Source organism: Amblyomma americanum, chromosome 3, assembly GCF_052857255.1.
Source record: "Amblyomma americanum isolate KBUSLIRL-KWMA chromosome 3, ASM5285725v1, whole genome shotgun sequence".
NCBI classification, from domain to species: Eukaryota; Metazoa; Arthropoda; class Arachnida; order Ixodida; family Ixodidae; genus Amblyomma; species Amblyomma americanum.
Genome location: NC_135499.1, coordinates 26237771 through 26258398, shown reverse-complemented (window position 1 = coordinate 26258398; position 20628 = coordinate 26237771). Strand labels below are relative to the sequence as shown.

The following is a 20628-nucleotide window of genomic DNA, read 5'->3' as shown; positions in this document are numbered from 1 at the left end:
GGTCCTTGTTCAGCCAAGGACGGGCGATGAGGTTACCCGATCGCCTTTACAACTTTTAATGTTAGCCATTTAATATCTTGTTTTTGCTCTGAATACTAGGTAGAACGAAATACCTTTTCAAGCTCTCCACACCGGCATAATATTTTGTCTTTGTAAAAATCTGCAGAAAACGAATCCTTATACCTTGAGCTTGGCGCAAGATAGCCTTAATTTCTTATGCGCCATTAAACCCAACACAACACAACACCTTCCCAGAAAAAGAGAGGAAGGGTTCGCTTATAGATTGGGCATTGGCACAATGTATCTCGACTGCGCGGTCAATTGCTTCTATGATTTCCGGGGAGACTATCTCGTCCTCTGCCTGTGATGACACAACGATTAAGAGGGTTCACCAGTGACAGTGTCAAGAAGAAACACATGGGATCTTCCGAAGCTATAGCGTGACTAAAAATGGCTCGATTTTCATTAGCTTTGTGGCAGCGTTTTCCTTTTAGTGAATAGAGAAAATGATCCGGACAGATTTTATTTTTTAAGTTTCGTTTTGCTGCAAATCAGAGGTAAATATCCAGAAAAATTGCACAGTGAGATATGTCGGTCTTTCATGTCATCTCGTGAAAAAATGAGCCAAATATCAGAATTTCATTCGCACCGTTTCCTCCATTTTTTTCCTGATTGTTAAGCCGCAAATTTCATCCATACCGCGTCTAGTGTTTGAGTTTTACAGTCTCTGAAAGTATTGTTTTGTATTTTCTGCAGGATTCTGATATTCACGCCAAATTTAACTTGTGTGACGTAGCTCCATCCGGCGTCAAAATATTTTGTCGCTACTACACTCTACCACAAACCTCTTGGTTGTCTGTGTTCGTGCGCGCCTGTTTTTACTATGAATTTGGACGGACATGAGCTCTTTCTTTCCTTTTTTCTTGCTTGGGCTGTATTTCGGCAGGATTTTTGCTTTTTTCATTTTTGCTCGAGCTTGTGGTGCGAAAAGAAAGTGGGACGCAAGGCCACAGTCAAAAGTTCTCCCTTTTTCCTCCAGGCAGCCATACAATAAGGCATTGTGAGTGCCACAAAAGAGGAAGGGGTGTCCCTATTCACGACAGTGTGGCAGAACAGGATTGTTCCTTCCCCAGCCCAGGAGTGCAGTGACCCAGGTGGCCATACAAATAAAGAATACAGCTCCAAATACTCCTCGTAAGAGGCCCTCGAGACTACATCGACGCTTATATGAACCCAACACGGCCTGGTTGTTGTGTTATTGGGCCCGAAAGCGGTACTGGGCTCATGTAAACTAGCACCGAGTTGGGTCCAGTCAGCTCCACTGCAAGGGGTAGGTTGACTCAACTCGACCCTGACCGGATGTGCTTGTAAACGCTGTCGAGTCAATTAGTAGGGTTAGTGTGAGGGGAGAGGATAAATGCGAAATTGCTTTTCACGTGGGCCGTCGCGTCTCCGATATCGCGATGCTGAGCTTCAATCTTGGAGGCTGCGACTGCTTGCTCGCTCGAAGCTTGGTGTCGCTAGAATCAAGTTCATGTAAACACGCACTCGTTGAGTTGGATTGGTCATGCTTAGCCCGACCCCCCAAAAAACCCGACGCTATCGAGCTTATGTAAGCAGGGCTAATGGCGTAGACTGATTTTTATGACGTACGCGGTTAGCCCCGTTTCACTTGCCATTCACCTGCGATTTCACGCTATACTCGCGGACAACTATCTATGGCAGTGCAACAGCCCACATCAAAGGGAGAAAGGGCCGTCTTTTCCTTTTCCTGCTGAGCCTTTGCTGCACAGCAACTGCGACGTCATCAGAACCGGTCGAAGCCAACGTTCGCCTCTCGCTCCAAGCTAGTGAAATCAGAATGTGTCGGGTCGGCATCAAAACATCGGTTCTCTATTGAATCTTCAGTCGAGTGTCGCACTTTTCTCTCTAATTCTCCTCCCGGCCAGGCATCTCTCTGCCAAAATGTTCACGTCATCAGTGCAGGTGCTGTCCACTGTACGCGGGTAAGCGTGGGTGCATCCAGTCTTCAGAAAGGAGTTCGCAGTATTCCGAGCCCCCTACTTCAGAATAAACATCTCTGTGGTGTAAATAACGTGATGTCAAAGGTTCATGGCCTGGCTGGCAAAAATATTCCAGTTTTGCTTCTGAACCGGTTTCGCATGTGTCAAGCGTTACTGAACCATCTTTCTTCTCCCAATTAGAGCCGCCTCGGTATGCGCCACACTTAGTTGCACGTCTTCCAGTACACGGCCAAAAGTTGCATATTTCAATCAGAAAAAACGGCCTTGGCTTAGCTTGGTTAAGCCTGGCGATTGCGAAGCAATAGTGTATTATTCTCGGATCAGCTGGTAGTATGGCTGGTGGTAGTCTTGGGTTATGCTAGAGTTACGGCTTACAGTGAATCATCTAAGAGGAAGTCATCCGTCGAATCCGTGTATGCCGACAAACATTTCCCTCACCAGCGTTTCCAATAAAAAATCTTCCAGTATCGATTGGCCGACGGTGCGGTAACACTTCATTTTCTCCGCGTCGTAAGATATGCCCACTCGGTGCTTGCTGTAGCGTTCGTTAAAGTACGGTAGCGTTACGCCGTAATAAATGTTGGGGTATTTGTCCCCGTCCAAAATGCGATCCAGCGTTCTGAACTAGTAGAAGGAGACTCACTGTCGGGAAAACTCATAATTTCTTCCTTTGCTTCTGCTGTTTCCACAGAGGAGGTTGCACGTTGTCACCGAGCTGCATACTGGGCACGCCGCTTAGAAAGTCGTTCCTCTCGTTCTTCTTCCCTCTCCGTAGCTCGCTGATGCTTCCTCTTTGCATTCTGCCGAGCTGCCTTGTTCGTAGGCACCATCGTAACATCTGGCTGTATGACTGCCTTGGCGAGAGGAGCGGAGCTGTTTTATACAGCTGGTGCGACGTCACTCTGACCGTAGCGCCCCTGGTGAGAGGAGCGGGAGTTAGGCCGCCGTTGGTGGCTACCGCCTCGCCTCGCGACGGCGTGAGATGGGGCCCCGTTTTTACACAGCCGGTGTGACGTCACACCGACCGTAGCGCCCCTGGTGAGAGGAGCGGGAGTTAGGCCGCGCGTTGGTGGCTACCGCCTCGCCTCGCGACGGCGTGAGATGGGGCCCCGTTTTTACACAGCTGGTGTGACGTCACTCTAGGTCACGTGGTGTGACGTCACGCAGCGAGGTCATGCTAAAGGTCAATGGTGCCTACCACCGCCTCGCCACGGAACGGGCTGAAGTGCGACCTAAAGTAGTATTGCTTCGCAATAAAAACGTTCTGAGGGGTGCTATATAAATACAGAGCGTTACAAACAAAACATTGCAAAGCAGGTCGCATAATGAGACATTCCCGGAAACCATTTGTATGTACGGAATTTTCGCTTGCAAACCCTTGACGTCATGGCAAGTTAGGTGTGCTGCCGTTTTTACACACAGAAAGAGCACACGCGGTTAGCGTGGTCAGTGTCCATTTTTTCTTGTATTAAATTGCATTTTTATTATTTTTAAAAATAAACCACTACTAGCTACTTTGCTACTAGTCGCTTGTGCAATGACGAAATGGCTGTTATTCCTCAGCAGGGACATTTCTCAGAGCAATGTCAATGTCTGCAAAACCCTGCATCCTGAACGAAGACCTGACAAGCCTTTTTGTGGAAAACTGATCTCATCACATAGCAAATACGGTTTGTCTTGCGGAAGCCACAATGAGATAGCGGCTTTTGTGCTCACTGCAGCTGTTTTGCGTAGGAGAGCGAGTCAATATGAAGATAAAAAAGAACAAACTCAAGCAGACAGTAGGTAATATCACTTTTAAACTGCTACCCGTCGGCACTCACAGACTGAATAAGTTAGCCATGAGGAGAGAAGGGAACCATTTTTAGAAACGAAGCGAAATTTAGTTTGGAAATACAAAAAACTCATGGTGATTTACAGCTACATTTTTTTTAAAGTAAAAACATGCCGATCTTAGACACATCAACGCTTCAACACTGTAAATCAATGTTGTGCCTCGAATTATTCGTGGGGCGAGTTTTCGCAAGACGTCATTCACGAAAAATGTGAAAAATAGATAACAAAATAATTAGTTTATAGTATAGAGATCCATAAGCGCAGAATTAGCTAAAGGCAGCTGTGAGGAAACAAGAAAACTACTCACGTGTGCTCCACCACAGGCATCCCTCAGCTGGGAACTTTGCAGCAGAAGTTCTTTTGCTGCCTGAGCTTACAGAGGCCCTGGGTACCTGCAATGTGCAAAAATCTAGCAACAATCACACCACAAAACACACTTAATAATTTCAAGTGCATCGTCGCTCCGCATGTGGACACATGAGGCAGTTGAATTTAGATAAGGGGATTTTTAGAGGCCTCCCCTTTTTCATGTAATGTGACACTTGTCACCCTGCCAATGTACGCACTTCCTACTTTTCATATGGAGCCTTAGGCCAAGTGTCTGTACTACAACGAAAATGGCTAGATTCCCTTAAGATGAGAAAATCTATGGATTGGGGTGCATATAAGGAGACAGCAAGCGGGGAAATCACTGGTGTGACACGGAACGTTGAATTAATCCTGACAATAGCTCATTGTCCGGAAACAAGCATGCGGATTCGGCTAAAGATGGCAGCTTACCACCAAACAACTAGATGCTTGAAATGATGTGTCCTATTTGCAGGTGAACAGAAAGGAAAGCTCTCCGCACAAAAATCCTTGAAGACTTCGTGCTCGTTGGCGGGCACGGAGACCCATTCGGTGATACCTGGATAAACTTAGTCGACAATGATGGCGAGACTTCTGTTCAACGTTGAATGTGTGCCAACCAGCATAAAAAAAATTGCGAACATTTAGAGGCATGCGCACACTGCCCCAACAGCTGTACCCCATTCGCTGCACAGTTTATACGTGAAAATACATCTTTAAAACCAGTTTTCGATTAATATTTCCGACTACTGTAAGCGGAATCGAGGCCATCGACATTTTTCTGCAGATGGCCAACCGGGGCCCCCACAGGCGGCGACGCTTGCGTTGGGCCTATCCTTCACAATAGAACTGACAACCACTATCGCCGAGTCAAACAAGCGGAGGTCTCCAGGCTAAGAGAAAGTCAGCTATGAAGCCATCTCAAGGCTACTTTCCAACTCTCTCCTCCGAATCCTCAAATATTGCAATGCTTCTCTCCCCGCAGGGGGGCGCTTGCAGCTTGCAGGCGTGTGTGAGTGGCGACATCACGGGCTCCCGAGCATCCGCAGGGACATTCCCCCCCCCCAGGGGGTTGATGGTGAACAGTGCATCGCCATGGACCCGAGCACCTGCGCCTAGCCGTGCGTGGCATCGCCGTGTCCGGGGAAAAGGGAATCCTGGTGGTTGAGCCGATGCCGAGCGTTCAGACCTTTAAGGCCCCTCGGCGGAGGCAACACACCACTTTGGCCCCAGCTTCCTGTAGACGGCACCTTCGGCCTGACCCGACTGGGGGAAATCGGTAAACGCCTTTTCCTGTCCTCCCCTCCATCTTTCACTTTCCTATCATCTTACAACTTTCCTGTCTCCTCCTCTCTTCTCGTTTTTCTTACATATTTCATAGGCGGCTAAGGTTAACCTTGTGTGGCGAACTACCCCGGGTTTCTTCAGATCTGGTTATAGTTGAGGTGTATAGCTGTCGTGGGCAGGACTTGCTTGCAAGCTCCTGTCCTGCCCCCTAGTTGGGCTCCATGGTGGGTGGCTAGCATTGCGACCGAACTACAAAGATATTTGATGGCTCATTTCTTACTTTCCGCTGATCGGCCTCCAAAAAGAGGGCGCACCGAAGTGACTGCGCAATTCTTTGGCAGCAAGACAAATTTCCAGCGCTACCATGTAATACATAGCGAAGACCCTGAAAAAACCGCTCGACTTGTGCCACCCTTCCTTGTTTAAAGAACCCTAACTGACGCCATAGGGAAAGGTTACAAAATCAAAAAGTTAGCTAGTGCAAACCTGCTTCTGGGAATTCTGTACAAGCATCAATACGAGAAACTCTAAGATGTTACATCATTCGGAGAACTTCCTCTTACACTCAGCCCACACAGATCACTCAACACTGTTCGTGGAGTAATTTTCGATGATGACCTGAAATACCTAACCGGGACTGAACTACTCGAAGGATTGAAAGACCAGAATGTTACCAATGTCTATAGGATCAAAATAAGACGCGACAACACGGAGACACCAACGAAACACATTGTCCTCACCTTTGCATCTAGTATACTTCCCGATTCAGTGGAAGTAGGCTATACAAAGCTTAAGTTCAGACCATACATACCCAGTCCACGCCGATGGTACAAATTCCAGATGGACGGCCACGGCTCGCAGAGCTGCCGGGGCAAACAGACCTGCGCCAAATGTGCTTCCCACGATCATTCCGCTGAAAACTGTAATGTTGAACCCCACCTTTGCGTAAACTGTGAGGGCAGTCATCCGGCTTGCTCATGGTCATGCTCAGCCTGGAAAAAAGAAAAGGAAATAGTAACACTAACAGTCAAAGAAAAGATGTCATTCAGAGAGGCGCGGAAACGACTCACGTTGGGACAAAACCCAACCTACTCTGCTGTGGTGCAACAGGGCACAGCATAACAGCGGCCTTCGGCACCTGCACAGGTCACACACACAATGAGCCTGCAGCAGGGCCATCTGTGCCCCTGGTGGCCGCAGCTAGTTCTGCGCCACCGTCCACAAAGCTGGCCGCGCGGACCTCCAAGTCAGCCGGCCCCAAGGGCCTTCCCCATACGTAGAGGCCCAAAACAAAGGCAACCGTGTGTTCAGCACGCTCGTCCAGCGTATTGGAGGATACAATGGGCACAACTCCTCCATCGCCTCCGCTGCAGCGGCGGCAAAACTGTATCGAGCGAAAAAAAAAGGATAAAAGCCCAATAACTGGTCCAAAAGACCCGCCAACCTAGGTTCTAAGCCTTATCCATATCTCGTCTGTAATTATGGCATTTTTAGTTCACTGGAACTCTTGTGGACTTTTACACAACTACACAGACATAACAGATATTTTAAATTCATTCTCCACAGTAGCAGTGTGTCTCCAGGAAACTAACCTAGGACCACAGGAAAAAAAAAATTCTTAAAAAATATAAAGCCTTTCGCTGTGACCGACAGAGCTCAAGCAGGCTCTCTGGAGGCGCTGCTATTGTGGTCCAGGTTGGTGTTGCTACTCGGAAAATTGACCTAAAAACCCCATATGAGGCAGTTGCTGTGACCACAACACAAGGAGCAGTCTTGTCGCCCTTCCTCTTTAATCTGGCTTTAATCAAGCTTCCAGACAGGCTCAACGCAATTCAAAACATCCATCACACTCTGTACGCAGACGACATAACTATCTGGACGAACCGCGGCTCTGATGGACAAATTGAAGCAGCTCTCCAAGCAGCGGCTGAAACGGTTGAGTTGGAGGCAAGGAGAGCCGGCCTCGAGTGTTCCCAACCAAAATCAGAACTCCTAATCGTACGGCGGAGCAAGAAACCTGAAGACAGGATCCCCATCAACATTACGATCCAAGGCAAGAACATAGATGAAGTGGACAACATACGGGTCTTAGGACTCCACATCTCCAACACCTCCCGCAACACTGTAGCACTGGGGAGACTCGAAAGCTCAGTACACCGGGTGGCGCGCATGATCAGGCGCATCGCCAACAAGAGACGAGGCATGAAGGAGCACGACCTATACAAACTCCTTCAAGCATTCGTCATCAGCAAAATTACATATGCCTTCCCATATCTCCATCTCAAGAAAGGAGAACAAAAGATCGATACCCTAATACGGCATGCAGACAAAACGGCGTTGGGCCTTCCTAAATTCACAGCCAACGAGAAACTCCTCGCCCTGGGAGTACACAATACCTTTTCTGAACTTAAGGAAGCCCACCTAACAACACAGACGGCTCGACTCTCCAGCACTGCAGCGGGCAGAATCATCCTGGACAGACTTGGCATCGAAGGGGAGCCCATGGCGGACCATCCAGGCCCCGTTCCTAGCCATATCCGAAAAAAGATAAAAATATTACCTCTACCCAAGAACATGAACCCGCAAACCCAACAGGGTCGGCGGGAAGCAAGAGCCAGAGCTCTGCATCGACGCTTGCAGAGTCTTCCAGACGTCATCTACGTCGATGCAGCCAACTACCAAGACAGCCCCCACAGATTCGCCATCTGTGAGGTATCTCATCCTCAGGACCCGGACCCGGCCACTCCACTCATGGCCGCTACAGTATTTACCAAGAACGCGGAAACCGCGGAAGAAGCTGCAATTGCAGCTGCTATCGCCTTTACGGACGCTACAACCATCGTTAGCGATTCCAAATATGCCATTTCGAACTTTGTCAAAGGCCGCATATCACTCACGGCCAGAAATATTCTGGAAAATGTTAAAGACACATCCCCCCTCCGAGACATTGACCTGGTATGGGTCCCGGCGCACGCCGGAAACCCCGGAAACGAGGCCGCCAACGCACAAGCTCGAGTTAAAGCCGGCCGAGCAGTAGACGGTCCGAACCCGGAGGCAACCGGTGAAGCCCTAACCTCCTATCACGACCACACCACCCATTTTAGACTCGCACGTAGGCAGTTCCCGCCGCCGCACCCCTCCCTGTCAAGGGAGCAGCAGGTGGCGTGGAGAAGACTACAAACCGACTCTTTCCCCAACCCAAATGTGTACTCGCACATATTTATTACAACCTCCAGCCCTAACTGCCGCTTCTGCGGTGCAAAAGCTACTTTAGACCACATAATCTGGGACTGTAAAGCACATCCCCCACCCCCAGATCTCATGGCTGCTCCCTCACCTGACGCGTGGCTTTCAGTAAAGGTCAGCGACGACCGAGGCACTCAAGTCAAGGCTGTCGAATGGGCCTGTGCGGTACGAGACCTACATGGTCTGGACCTCACTTACTGACCACGAATCTACACTTTCTTTCAATAAAGTTTTCACTCACTCACTCACTCACTCACTCACTCACTCACTCACTCACTCACTCACTCACTCACTCACTCACTCACTCACTCACTCACTCACTCACTCACTCACTCACTCACTCACTCACTCACTCACTCACTCACTCACTCACTCCAAGAAATAAACAATGTACTGTCTGCCAGAAAAAAAAACTGCCCCACGACCCGACCAAATACATTATGAAATGCTTGCCCATCTTTCTGAGCCTGTCGTAGAAGCAACTTGATTCTTTAACACAGTTTGGATATCAGGAAACATACCTAAAGCCTGTAAAAAAGCAATTATTGTACCGTTTCTTAAACCGAATAAACCCCCAACCCCTCCTAGCAGTTATAGACCCATAGCCCTTACCAGTTGCCTCGGCAAATCCTTTGAAAGTGTCCCGAATATAAGATTAACTTTTGTCCTGTAATCCTGCGAACTTCTTGATATCCATCAATGTGGTTTTAGAAAGGGATGCTCCACAACAGATCACATAGTTCGCCTCGAAAATACTGTCAGAGGAGCTTTTATTAACAAAAAACTCTTTCGTGCTGTCTTTTTCGATTTAGAAAAAGCATCTAAATCTAAAGTTTACTGATGACAAATTTGATGAGATGGTAACTAATCTGAAAGCAGTTCTAGAAGAAAATAAACGCTTGCGCACAGAAAATGACAACCTAAAGTCACGTTGTGATCAAATAGAATGTCAAGCTCAATCGAACGAGTCTCGAATCGTGGACTGCGAAGTACTCGCGAAACGCCAATGTAGAAATAAAAGAAATACCAGTGAATGCTAATTAAAAACTGATGGAAATCATGATGAAGCTTGGTGACTGTATTGGGGAACCCATATCACCATCTGATATTAACGTGTGCCACGGGGTTTCAATACCAGGAAGCCAAACTGCAAAGATCATTATTGTCCAGTTTGCACTCCGAAGGAAACGAAATGCTGTGTTGGAGAAAGGAAGACGAAAGCGCCTAACGGCTAATGAACTTGGGTTTTCTGAATCTGTTCCCATTTACGTCAGTGAGCACCTGTGTCCTGCGCAGGCCATTGCCAAAAAGCGTGAAACAAACTGGAAGTTTGTTTGGGTGCGTGATGGGCACATTTATGCCCGCAAATCTGAAAACAGTGCCAGACTAAGGATCACTAGCTCGAATGACTTGAATAAAATAAGCTAAAAACATGGATGCCCCCATGAGATGCCTTGAACTTCCTTCTATCGCAGATCTAGATAGAGTTTACTGTAAAAATAGCTTTGCTGTTTTTCATATGAACTGTCGTTCTGTGTGCAACAAGACTGATGAAATACATAGCATGCTTACTTCCCTTAATTTTTCGTTCCATGCATTAATGTTTACTGAAACCTGGTACCATGATGCTTCGACATACTTTGTGCTAGACATTTATACTCACTTTGCTAATAACAGGGAAACTCGAAGAGGTGGTGGTGTATCTCTGCAAATTGTGAATTCGCTTCCTGCAACAATACTTGAGAAATTCACGTACTGCACTCCGGACTGTGAAGTGTTAACCGTTCAGAGTGACAAAAATATATTGTGTGTTGTCTACCGCCCCCCAGACGGAAAAATTGAACATTTCTTTTCATCGTTAGAATCACTTTTTGATTATGTGTCTATAAATGAGCACGTGCTATACCTTTCTGGTGATATGAATATTGATATGCGTACTGCGTCACCAGAGAAGGCAGAATTTGCTTCTTTATTTGATTCTTACGCTCTTGTGAATGTAATTACTGTACCAACGCGCGTAACTTGTTCCACTTCAACTACTTTAGATTTAATTATCACTAACAACGATAAAAACACTATAACCTCCGGAGATTTTATAACAGACATCAGTGATCATTTTCCAGTATTTGCCTTTATTGCTAATACCAACCGTAAACATGCTTCTAAATCACCGGTGTCTTATTATCGCTGCATTGATTCAAAATCCCTGGACACCTTTCGTAATGAAATATGTCCTGCCAACTTCTCACATATATTGTCGCTACCTGACGCAGATGTTGCATATGATGCACTAATGATTGTGTTAAACCAAATATATCAAAACTGCTTTCCTTTAAAATGCTGTCGCAAACGAAAATCGAAGAAACCATGGATTACAAATGCCTTATTGAAAAAAATAGAAAGAAGAACGAAACTATATGCGCAATTCATTAAATCCAAGGATCCCGTGAAATTGTCTCAATATAAGAAATATCGCAATAACTTGAACAACGAACTACGTCAAGCCAAGTACGAATACTTCAACTATTCATTCTCACATAATTCTAGCACAAACCCTCAGCATCGATGGCATCAACTAGGTAAACTGCTTGGACGTCGCTACAACAGTGGTCCAAACTGCATTATGCGCGATGGTGCTGTGCTGACAGGCCAGGATCTCTCAAATGCTTTGAATGATTTCTTTGTGAATATCACAAATACAGCAAGTTCTTTTATTAATTCAACAAACACGTCAATTCACCAAGCACCAGGAGTCTCGATGTGGATGTTTATGTCCCCTACAACCGAAAATGAAATAATTTCTGTATTCAGAAATCTTAAAAACAGTAGGGCTTTAGATATTAACGGCTTTCAAATAAAACCTCTAAAGTATGTAATTGATTTCTTAGCCCCAATATTAGCATGCATATTCAACCTTTGTCTCAATAGTGGAGTATTTCCTAAGCAGATGCAGATTGCAAAAGTTATCGTGATACACAAAGGAGGCGATACCTCTGAATTGTCAAATTATAGGCCAATTTCTATTCTACCGGTAATTTCTAAAGGCATAGAAAAAATTATTCACACGAGAATAACTAATTTTTTAGATAAGCATTCCGTTCTATCAAATGATCAGTTCAGTTTTAGACCAAAAAGATCCACTGAGTTGGCACTGCTCAAGCAAAAGGAACTCATCATAAATGCATTTCACGACAAGCTCCTTGTCCTCGGAATTAATATTGACTTTTCCAAAGCCTTTGATTTAATCAATCATGACCTGCTAGTAAACAAACTAAACCACTATGGTATAAGAGGGATTCCTAATTCTTTGATACGGTCATACCTTCAACATCGTAAACAAATTGTAGCACACAATGATGTTCTTTCTGATGGCCAATACATAAAATCGGGCGTGCCGCAAGGCAGCATCTTAGGCCCTTTGTTGTTTTTAGTTTACTTAAATGATATATTTTATACTAATCTACCGGTGAACCTTACTGCCTACGCTGATGACCTTACGGTGCTCATTACGGGTAGTAGAGAAGATGACTTATCCTCTAGAGGTAATGAGTTTTTGCAATACATGTGTCAGTGGTCGCAGGAAAATTACCTAAAGGTGAACACAAGTAAAACTAAAGCCATAGTATTTCGAGCGAAAAACAAAGTTTTAAAAGATATTATGCTTAGGTTTGGGAACAACTATATTGAAATCGTGCGTACTATCAAATGTCTGGGAGTAACTTTCTCGGAATCGCTTAATTGGGATGTCCAAATTAATAACATACGATCAAAAATAACCAAAGTGAATGGGGTGCTATGTCGTCAACGGTATGTGCTATCAACAAGAATTAAACTATTAATCTACAACGCTTTCTTAGTTCCAATACTTAGCTATTGCCACACTGTCTGGGGCACAAGTACGAAGCATAATTTATCCAAGATTATTGTTACTCAGAAACGTGCGATAAGATTAATTGATAACATACCATGGTATGCCCACACAGAAAGCTATTATTCCGAGTTTAACATCATTCAAGTGCCTAATCTTTATGCCTTCAAATTAATTCTTATGTACAAGAATGCTATTAGAACAAACAACGCAGATATGTTGATACTATTCAACTTTCAAAGCCATGTGCCCATGTACAATGTACGCCGTTGCACCGCTTGGTCTACACCGTTTTGTCGGACTGTGTACAGATTTCAATCAAGCGCCTATAAACTTCCCTGTTACCTTAACACACTTGAACGTAATAACATCTCACTGGAAGAAATATCCAAAAATAAGTTAATTAGTGTTTTGCCGCTCCTGCATTAATGTATGGTGTCAATTTTGTCAATTTTGTCAATTGTCAATTTTGTCTGTTGTCAATTTTGTGCGTATATTTTTTTACTTATCCCTACTGTATTTTTGCCCTTGTACGTTCACAAAATTCGCAATGTATTCTAATGTTTCCAGTATTTCTCTGCATTTGTCATGACTAAGCTGTTTCCTCGTCATACTGTCATGTGGGGCGTAATGGGGCTTCTTCAAGCCGCTGCATGCGGCTTTTACCCTTACGTCCGCTCTCATTCTGTATTCTGTGGAAAGAGAGAAATAAAGATGATTATTATTATATTATTATTATATACAATACAACTTAGAGGTTCGGTACCCTTCAGGACTTAGCCGAGCTCGGCATCCGTTGCAGAATGCTGAACTCCCTTAAAGACTTTTTATCTTACCGTTCATTTAATGTCCGCCTTGGCTCAACCCTTTCGAGGAATTTCATCCAGAAAAATGGAGTACATCAAGTGTGTATTTTAAGCACTTCCCTCTTCGTTGTAAAAATGAACTCTTTTAGTAAAATAATCCCAAGGTCCGTTAAGTACTAAGTCTATGTAGACGACCTTCAAATAGCTTGCACATCCTCCAATGTATCAACATGTGAAAGACAAATACAATTGACAATAAATAAACTGGCAGCATGGGCGGATAAAAATGGTTTCCGGTTTTCCCCACTGAAATTAGTGGCAATTCTGTTCTCATTCAAACGAGGCATACATACAGATCCCATCCTCCACCTAAACGAAATAGTTACCGGTAAAGAATGAACATAAATTTCTAGGTATAACATTTGGTCAAAAGCTTACTTTCCTTCCTCACATTAATGCATTAAAAAAGAAAGCCTCTCAATTCCGGTGAATAATCAAAGTACTTTCCCGAAATACTTGGGTTCCGATAGGACATGCCTTCTACAAATTTATCGCTCTGTAATACGCTTACCTTAGATTGGGGATGTATAGTTTAGGGCTCAGCGAGACCATCGTATTTTAAACGGCTTGATCCGATCCATAATTCAGGCTTGCGTCTTTCCACTGGTGCATACAGGACGTCGCCCGAGAGCAGTCTGTATGTAGAAACGAACGAACCATCGCTTACAGACAGAAGAACGATGCTCACGTGTTCCTACATGCTTAATATCCGTTCACTACCTAAACACATCTTTCACCAAATTGTCACTAAGTGCCCACCCAGAATGTTGTTTAACAACAAACCGCAAAGTACCAGGCCACTGCTCTTGAGTTTTGAAGAGATGTGCCAAAATCTCGGCGTACTAGACACATTGCTTGGCTTTGCTGGAAGACGAGATCCACTGCCACCGTGGTACAAATTCCCAGAAATCCGTGATCTCACTCTTACACATTTCAGCAAAAAGCAAACTCCGCAACACCATATATTACAAGAATTTTTTGCACTCGAGGAAAAATACAGGAGTTTCACAACTTTTTATACAGATGGCTCAAAAACAGATGTTTACGTTGGATGTGCAGTGGTACAAGGAAACTTCAGTGAAATAGTAAGGCTTCCACAGTGCGCATCAATCTTCACTGCGGAATGTTAAGCCGTCTATGTAGCCATTGAAAAAATAGTAAAAGAGAACCTCAAAAACGGTATTATTTACAACGACTCGCTTAGTCTACTTACAGCTCTCCACGCCAGAAATGCAGTCACTCCTATACTTCGTGATATTATACACAACATAGTAATAGCCAAAGCTAAAGGACAAAACCTAAATCTGTGTTGGGTACCAAGTCATATCGGAATTAAAGGCAATGAGAGAGCAGACTTATGCGCTGCTCAAGCACGTGACAAGCAAATAAAAAAGTAAATATTCCGTTAAAAGATTGCATTTACTTAGTATATCGTAACATAAGAAAAGCAAACCGTGTAGAACAATGAAGTGAAGAACAATCTGCACAATGTGAAACCAGTCATAAGTGAATGGAAGTCCTGCACCCCTCAGGAACGTTTTAAGGAAGTGATTATCTGCCGTCTTCGTATAGGACACACGCACCTCACGCACAATTTCCTACTCACAAAACAAGATCAACCTCTTTGCGATGAACGCGGAGACAAAGTTACGATTAACCATATTTTATTTTCTTGTGCAAAACTAGAAAAACTAAGAAAAAAGTACATTACTAAGTTTTGTACCGAGTGCATTCCTTTTCATCCTGCACTGCTTTCAGGAGATGATGCAATTATTGATATATCATGTGTTTTTACCTTTCTCAAAGAAACTGGATTTCTCAAGAGACTAAATTTTTTTACCTACTAGTCTGTATTTTAATACACCTCAACCACTTTATAATTCCGGAGGAAAAGGACTGAGGTTGTTTTATTTGGTTGGTATGGGGCCTCCAGTCCTTGCCCAGCCACGGACGAGAGATGAGGTTACCCGACCTCCTTTACAACTTTTAATATTGGCCATTTATAAATCTTGTTTTTGCCCTGAATACTGGATAGAAGAAAATAACTTTTCAAGCTTTCTACTTAGCCATAAGATTTTATCTGTAAAAACCTGCATAAACCAATTCCCGATACCTGGAGCTTGGCGCATGATAGCCTTGGTTGCTTATGCGCCATTAAACCCATCGTAACACATTAAAATGCTACTGGGATGAATGGTGAGGTTCCTACGGAATGAAAGGTAGCGAGAATTGTCACGTCTTGAAACCTGGAAAGCAGCCAAGAACTTCACTTAACAAAACACGTTCTGGGGCTAGTTGGTTACTTGAAGAATTTTTTTTTGGTGCTACAAAAACGAGGACACAAAAAGAAAGAAGTACACTTCTTTCTTTCGGAGAAACCAGCCAAGAAGCTGCGCACCTTTCTTTGCGGCACATGCCCTACTAAGCTGCTTAGGTAAGCTTATTGAGAGAATGATCTACAAGCGCATTACATGGTTCCTTGAAAGCAGTGAACTGTATCCCCAAGAATTGAACAGGTTCCGCCACAGCAAGTGGCCGATGATAATGTCATCCCCCTCGTTTCTGCACTTGAAGAGGACCATCATTCTAGGCGCATCCCAACAGCTGTGTTTCGTGACATCAAGGGTCTTTTGACTGTTTTTCTTCATGTCATGCTTGCAGCCTTGGCCTCATTGGTTTCGGACGGAAATTATATAAGTGGTTTCAGAACTGTTTAAAAAAAGAACGGCAAGTTTTTGCCACTACTCCAGACGGTCCAATGTTGATTCACACAGCACAGAAGGGCATATCGCAGGGGGCCGTACTAAGCCCTCTTAGTTCAACATCACTCCGATACACACAAGAAGAAATCTACCCCAAGGAGTGCAAATTTCGATTTATGCCTATGACAACTGCATCTGAAGCGCGTCAAAATTGAGCACTGTCACTCAGCAACGTCTCCGGAGAGCGTTATTGAACCTCTACATGTATTTGGCTCCCTGAGGTTTGCGACTGTCGCCAGAAAAAGGTGTTGTCATGGCTTTCACAAGAAAAAAAATGGCTAGGTACCCACTTCTCCTAGGTGGACGGGAGTTACCTTTCGTGCGACGCCACCGATTCCTTGACAGTGTTATAGACAGGAATATCTCTTTGACTCGCTAGATTAAAATGCTCTGTGAGAGGGTTGCCACAGCATCCGAATTTTTCTTATTCATGACGGGAACACGATGGGGCTTCAAATGTCACTCCATGGTTCTCCTTCAAAGCACCTTAGTTGACGGAATATTCTGCACTTCTTTCAAGCTGTTCACATACTATCGCCTGCAAGTAAAAGGTCACTAGAGGCCGTGCGGAACAACTGCTTGTAAATCTCTCTTGGCATCCCAAAAGGTTCATCGGCTTCGGGAACAGTAGCAGAAGCAGGACGCCTTCCGTTCGACGTCATCTATTCTCAGAAAATATGTGAAAACATCAACAGCATGTGCTCCAATGAAAAAAGCACTTCCTGCACTGTGTTCACATAACTCACAGTAAGTCTGGTATTGGTCATGCTGTCCAACTGCTAAACCGCCCAGTACAACTGAGTCAAAGAAATTCCTTCCTGCAACCTTTCCACCCTGGACACTCTCACCTCTCAAGATAAATCAGTACATACCAGGTGCAAATACGAAAAGACGCATGCCACAGGCAGCGGTACTACAAGCTCCTCTCTTTTTTGCTGAGAAATATTCTTCGCGCATCTACATTTTCACCGATAGCTTGAATTCACAGCAGTCTTCCTCTTGTGGTCTTTATGTGTTCTGGACAGGCCAAACGTTTTCCCATCGCCTGCAGAGGAACACATCACACACGGCAGGAGAGCTCCACAGGATTAAAGACGCTGTCTCCTATATCTCGCGCCGAAACCCTGGCAGTCGGGTTCTCTCCACGAGCACCAACACAGCGCTACAGTATTTGTCGAACCTATTGAAGAAAACTAATCACCAGCAACTTTCTATTGACATTAGTAACCGACATCATCAGGCTACTCCCGCAGGCCATTCTATTACATTTCAATGGGTTCCAGCTCACTGCGGAATCAAAGCCAACGAAAAAGCGGCTGAATCAGTCCGCAGAGGTCATCAAAACTGGAATTACAAGCTGGTTTACTTCACGGGATCTGAGGCGTCCCAACTAGCTAAATAAAACGCTTACGAAGAAAAAAAAGGCCGTGGAGCTTGCGGACATCATCTCCAATTTCGGCATTTTATCGAGCCACACCTCAGATCACGGCCATCACCCAGAATTCCCCACCATCAGGAAGGTCTTTATCGTCGACTTAGTCTAAACACTGCATTTACGAATGCCTTACAGTTCCATTTAGGTCAAGAGAGCAGTCAGCACTGCGACAACTTCGGCTTAGTAGAAACAGTGGACCATATTTTTTAGAATGCCCAGAGTATGCTTACCAGCGTGCTCAATATTAACTTCTTATAGAATCACTCAAGTGCCTATAACTCTCGACTCTGTATTAGGACCCTTATCCTGCCACCCGCCACGGTGGCTCAGTGGTTAGGGCGCTCGGCTACTGATCCGGAGCTCCCGGGTTCGAACCCGACAGCGTCGGCTACGTTTCTATGGAGGCAAAACGCTAAGGCGTCCGTGTGCTGTGCGATTCACTGCATGCTAAAGATCCCCAGGTGGTCGAAATTATTCTGGAGCCCTCCACTACGGCACCTCTTCTTTCACTCCCTCCTTTATCCCGTCCCTTACGCCGCGGTTCAGGTGTGCAACGATGTAGGAGACAGATACTGCGCCATTTCCATTCCCCATAAACCAATTATTATTACTATTACTATTAGCCTGCCACAGGCAGCAGGGACGCGCTATGAAATTTTGAATATTTAGGTGACATACTTCTCTCCTTGACAAGCTCTAATCCTTCCGCTCAGCACTGTCACTGTGCATTCTCAATGCAGTGAGCTTTATCATCCCATTTCCTTTACCTCTCTCATTTCATCTTTATCTACTCACGCTGACTAGCAAGTCAGCGGATTTAAGCGCTCCCTAAAATCTGTTTTTCAATTAAAGAGGTTTTCGCTCTCATGTTATGAGTAATTGAGATATGAACACAACTCACATTCGTAAGGCTTGCGAATGAGCTATACTACCCCGTGAAAGCTTCATATATCGGTTTCGCATTCCCTGCCGTCAGGTTATGCTGCCATAAAAACTTGTACAGTTTCTTGCTTACCCTCGGTATTTTATGCTCTCCAATGTGAGCATTCTGTGGCTCTTGGTAAGGACCTATCACTGACATTACATTCCAGGAACAAGACGAAGGTTTGGTGCCTTTCTCTGCTCCAACTATTATGAATGTTGGTGTTAACGTGCCTTTTATTCAGCTATAAAAACAATAGCCCGTGCCCTAGTGACAACAAATACTTTGCTCCAGATGTCTTAGTAAATCAGATATGTGACTACTTGCTGCACGATCATGATAGAGCAAAGTTGCTGCAAGCTAGTTTCTGGTATAACAACTTTAGAGTAGCTCTTGAATAAAATCCCGGAAGATCCCTAAATTTATTCCAGTGGTCACATTCTAACATATTGTAAGGTGGGGGATTATTTAAAAGAGCTGGGAGGAAGGGAGCAGCGGAGAGAACAATCCGAGGGCAACCAGGTCGTGCCCAGACACACGTGGCGATAGCAATACGGCTGACGCGCAGGGCCATCTTCTTCGTTTTCACGAGTCATCTGCTTTGTCTGGGTCATCATCTTCTTCACAATCACCCCCGGGGCGAAGAGGAGCCATCCTGGCGACTTACGGCGACTGCAATACGGAGGGGTTATAGTAAGGCTTGAGACGCTGGATGTGAACTGTCTCGCGCCCACGGCGGCGGAGATCGGGAGATAGCGTGAGGGGTTCGACGACGTAATTAACTGGAGATGTGCGCTCCAGGACACGGTAGGGACAGTGATACTTGGCGAGAAATTTCGAGGAGAGTCCAGGAGTACTTGATGGTATCCAGAGCCACAGAAGCGCACCAGGAGAGAAGTGCAACGTGGTGTGAGTGTTGTCGTGGCGGAATTTCTGGCGATACTGGGCGTCAGTTGTGAGTGGCCGGGCGATTTGGCGACAATCTGCGTGTTGCGCGGCTTCGGAAACACGGGTATATTTTGAGGCGTCAGGTTGGTAAGGCAGAATGGTGTCTATTGTAGCAGATGGATGACGGCCGTAAAGAAGAAAGAAGGGAGAGAAGCCAGTAGTGGACTTCTGGGCGGTGTTGTAGGCGAAAGTCACATAACGGAGGATGAGATCCCAATTCGAGTGATTTGATGCGACATACATAGAGAGCATGTCCCCGAGGGTGCGGTTAAATCACTCGGTGAGGCCGTTGGTCTGCGGATGATAGGCGGAGGTGGTACGATGGATTATGTTGCACTGGCGGAGCAGGGCGGTGACGACATCGGACAAAAGGCGCGTCCGCGGTCGCTAAGCAGTTCACGAGGTGCACCGTGACGAAGGACGAAACGTTGCAAAAGGAAGGAGGCAACGTCTGTCGCTGTGGCAGACGGAAGGGCGGCGGTTTCGGCATATCTCGTGAGATTATCAACCACAACGATAGCCCAGCGGTTGCCGGCCGCAGTGTACGGAAACGGGCCGTAGAAATCAATGCCGATACGGTCGAAAGGGCGTGGTGGGCAAGGAGAGGCTGCAACTCTCCAGCAGAACGATGAGGAGATGGCTTGCGACGTTGACAGGCGAGACAGGCGCGGACGTATTTAAGTACGAAGGTGTACATGCCGCACCAGTAATAGCGCAGCCGGATGCGGTGTATGTCTTGAAACCTCCCGCGTGACCGGATTGTGGGTCAGCGTGTAAATAAGCGCATATGTTCGTGCGCAGGTGGCGAGGAATAACGAGTAACCACCTGCGGCCGCCGGTGCTGTAGTTCCGGCGATAGAGGAGGTTATCGCAAATCACGAAGTGGGAAGAATGGCGGCGGAGAGCACGGGGTGGAGAAGCAGCCGTGGGGTTGGAGAGAAGCGATCCAGGGGTCAGTACGTTGCGCTGAGGGCATGTCGCTGATGTGAAGGGACGACGGGGAGACGTCAGAGGTGGAAAGGCTGGCGATCTCGGCTGGAAGTGGGCAGCGGGACAGGGCATCAGCGTCTTAATGCTTGCGGCAGG

At 45.7% G+C, this 20628-nt stretch overlaps 1 protein-coding gene and 1 pseudogene across 2 annotated transcripts in view; one reads left to right on the top strand and one right to left on the bottom strand.

The window, feature by feature from the left end:
* The window catches only part of LOC144124489 (uncharacterized), a 1136493-nt gene that overhangs the window by 1069271 nt on the left and 46594 nt on the right, over positions 1 to 20628 (top strand). The window lies entirely within an intron of this gene.
* The window catches only part of LOC144126322 (uncharacterized), a 33256-nt pseudogene continuing 16818 nt past the window's right edge, over positions 4191 to 20628 (bottom strand).